The sequence below is a fragment of the Danio aesculapii genome, chromosome 19 (genome assembly GCF_903798145.1).
Source record: "Danio aesculapii chromosome 19, fDanAes4.1, whole genome shotgun sequence".
Lineage (NCBI taxonomy): Eukaryota > Metazoa > Chordata > Actinopteri > Cypriniformes > Danionidae > Danio > Danio aesculapii.
Window position 1 is genome coordinate 50376739 of NC_079453.1, and position 4086 is coordinate 50380824.

The following is a 4086-nucleotide window of genomic DNA, read 5'->3' on the forward strand; positions in this document are numbered from 1 at the left end:
ATCAGTAAAATAACAGTTATAAAAAACAATCTGAGCTAGTAATTTAACTTGAATGTGATGTGTGTGTTGAGTGAAGCCTGCAGCCGCTGCTCTTTTGAGTCACTTTTTAAAAAGTGCTAAAAGTAGCCAAACGAATGTTAAACATGGCTAAAAGTAGCCAAACGAATGTTAAAAATGGCTAAGTAGATAAACGAATGTTAAAAATGGCTAAAAGTAGCCAAACGAATGTTAAAAATGGCTAAAAGTAGCCAAACGAATGTTAAAAATGGCTAAAAGTAGCCAAACGAATGTTAAAAATGGCTAAAAGTAGCCAAACGAATGTTAAAAATGGCTAAGTAGCCAAACGAATGTTAAAAATGGCTAAAAGTAGCCAAACGAATGTTAAAAATGGCTAAAAGTAGCCAACCGACTGTTAAAAATGGCTAAGTAGCCAAACGAAGTTAAAAATGGCTAAAAGTAGCCAACCGACTGTTAAAAATGGCTAAAAGTAGCCAACCGACTGTTAAAAATGGCTAAGTAGCCAAACGAAGTTAAAAATGGCTAAAAGTAGCCAACCGACTGTTAAAAATGGCTAAAAGTAGCCAAACGAATGTTAAAAATGGCTAAGTAGCCAAACGAAGTTAAAAATGGCTAAAAGTAGCCAACCGACTGTTAAAAATGGCTAAAAGTAGCCAAACGACTGTTAAAAATGGCTAAAAGTAGCCAAACGAATGTTAAAAATGGCTAAAAGTAGCCAACCGACTGTTAAAAATGGCAAAAAGTAGCCAAACGAATGTTAAAAATGGCAAAAAGTAGCCAAACGAATGTTAAAAATGGCTAAAAGTAGCCAAACGAATATTAAAAATGGCTAAAAGTAGCCAAACGAAGTTAAAAATGGCTAAAAGTAGCCAACCGAAGTTAAAAATGGCTAAAAGTAGCCAACCGACTGTTAAAAATGGCTAAAAGTAGCCAAACGACTGTTAAAAATGGCTAAAAGTAGCCAAACGAATGTTAAAAATGGCTAATAGTAGCCAAACGAATGTTAAAAATGGCTAATAGTAGCCAAACGAATGTTAAAAATGGCTAAAAGTAGCCAAACGAATATTAAAAATGGCTAAAAGTAGCCAAACGAAGTTAAAAATGGCTAAGTAGCCAAACGAAGTTAAAAATGGCTAAAAGTAGCCAACCGACTGTTAAAAATGGCTAAAAGTAGCCAAACGACTGTTAAAAATGGCTAAAAGTAGCCAAACGACTGTTAAAAATGGCTAAAAGTAGCCAAACGAATGTTAAAAATGGCTAAAAGTAGCCAAACGAATGTTAAAAATGGCTAAAAGTAGCCAAACGAATGTTAAAAATGGCTAAAAGTAGCCAAACGAATGTTAAAAATGGCTAAAAGTAGCCAACTGACTGTTAAAAATGGCTAAAAGTAGCCAAACGAAGGTTATAAATGGCTAAAAGTAGCCAAACGAAGTTAAAAATGGCTAAAAGTAGCCAAACGAATGTTAAAAATGGCTAAAAGTAGCCAAACGAATGTTAAAAATGGCTAAAAGTAGCCAACTGACTGTTAAAAATGGCTAAAAGTAGCCAACTGACTGTTAAAAATGGCTAAAAGTAGCCAAACGAAGGTTATAAATGGCTAAAAGTAGCCAAACGAAGTTAAAAATGGCTAAAAGTAGCCAAACGAAGGTTATAAATGGCTAAAAGTAGCCAAACGAAGTTAAAAATGGCTAAAAGTAGCCAAACGAATGTTAAAAATGGCTAAAAGTAGCCAACTGACTGTTAAAAATGGCTAAAAGTAGCCAAACGAAGGTTATAAATGGCTAAAAGTAGCCAAACGAAGTTAAAAATGGCTAAAAGTAGCCAAATGACTGTTAAAATTTGTTAAATTTGTTGCTAGGTTCTTTTTGAAAAAAAAAAAAAAAGAAATTTTAAAAAAAGTAGTTGGGGTAGTATGAAAAGTTGCTGAATTTAGCAACAAAATTGCTAAGTTGGCAACACTAAATGCAACAAATGCTTTTCTTGATTTGCTTTGTCTCGTTTCTAGTCCAAATATCTAAAAATGTAAACATGTAAAAATAGTTTTGTTTTCAACCTGAGAAGAAAAGTCAAAATTAAAGAGTTTTCCTGAAAATAATCTGCCAGTGGGGAGGCTAAATAATTTTGTGTTCACTTCAAAATATAGATATTTGAATTATAAACAAGTAAAACACTTTACTTGCATAAACCGTATAAATACAGTAATTAAATACAAGTCTGTGGTTCCTGTTCAACTATAATTCAGACTCAGCATTGCATATCTTGAAATGTGACTATTACGGGTGTGCACATTGCGATATTAATGCTGAAACGATTTTTTCTTTTTAAACATTGTACAAAGTGGACATTTTTACAGTCGTTTTAGTGTCGATGACCTTGAATTTGGAAAAGAATTTAAACCAACACGGAGCATTTTTAGGCTAAAGCACAATTTTCTAATTTACAGTTGAAGTCTGATTATTAGCCTAGGAGAGCATGTTTGCTAATTTTTTCAACATTTTTAATCATAATAGTTTTAATAACTGATTTCTTTTCTCTTTGCCATGATGACAGTAAATAATATTAGACTAGATATTCTTCAAGACACTTGGCTTAACTAGGTTAATTAGGGTAAAGTTAGGGTACAGAACAGTGGTTTGTTCTATAGACAATCCAAAATAAATATTGCTAAAGGGGGCTAATAATATTGACCGTAAAATGGCTTTAAAACAATTAAAAACTGCTTTTATTCTAGCTGAAATAAAACAAATAAGACTTTCTCCAGAAGAACAAATATTAGAGGAAATACTGTGAGAAATTCCTGAGTCTGTTCAACATCATTTGGGGAATATTTAATATATAAAAAGCAAATTCACAGGAGGTCGAATAATTCTGACTTCAACTGTATGTGGATTAGTGTAGACGTAGCCAAAGAGAAAACCCGAGAGCCAGCAAACAGAGATCAGCGGGAGCGGAGGGATGGCGGGAGGGAGATATGGGTGTGAACGAGCTGAGAAACAGGAGTGTGTTGCGGTCTGGAGGGGGGGTCTCGGTGTCACCAGCAGTGTGACATCTGCAGGAAGACGCACCCCTGTTGCCGACAGCACCTACACCTGGAGCTCTGCCAGCGCTCATTAAAACTTCTCTCAGTCCTCGTCCTGCAAACACCACCAAAAACTTCAGTCTAACAGCGGGATTTCTGATTGCAGAGCTCACAAAACCGCTAGACTGACATCCAGGGGCAATGGAGCCGTTTCATAAGACTGTTAGGACACATTTAGCGGTCATCAGCATCTTAAATCATTGAAAGTTTTTAATATTTGGATTTTTTTATTAAAACATATGAATATTTGTATGTATTATATCATCTTTGCACCAAATTCCTGCTTGTGTGAGCTGGGTGTAAGGCAGTGTGTATGGGGGCATGACAGTAAACCTGACTTTATTCTCTCTTCAGGCTGCCGTTATCAGTCTCACACTATTGTTTCCCTCTTTCTGAAAGTCTTGATAACACCATTGTGGAGTTTTTCTTTTGCTATTTCAGCAAATAGGATTGTAAATAAATGATTTGTCACATGCTCCAATTCACTGCGCTCTGAGTTTACCAAATATGACCACTTCTGCTGCTGGTCCATTATGTTTTCCAGTCAGGCTACCAAATATTTAATCCATCCATCTTAATCTGATGAAAATCAGACTTTTTTTTACACAATAGATTTATTAATATTTCAGTTTGCATCATAGACTGTAAAATGTATGGACGGAGCATCCGTGACGTCACCCATAGGTTTCTGAACACTGCAAAAGAAGCTACAAGTAGGCGCGGCCAACCGTCGCCATTTTGTTCGCGCGTCATCGCACCCACGTCGGGATACCAAACAAGGGCAAAGAGGCGGAGAGTGGGCGGAGCTACAGACACCTGCTGGCACTTTGCTCAGACCTGGCAGACGGACTTTACTTTGGGAGAAACGCTTGATACTTTATTACCTGCGACTCGTTTGTGTTCTGACCACATGTGCTTGGTTGTACACTATATCAATAAAGTGTTTAGACTTTTAAAAACACTGTAGTAATACATTGAGCCACTAAGCA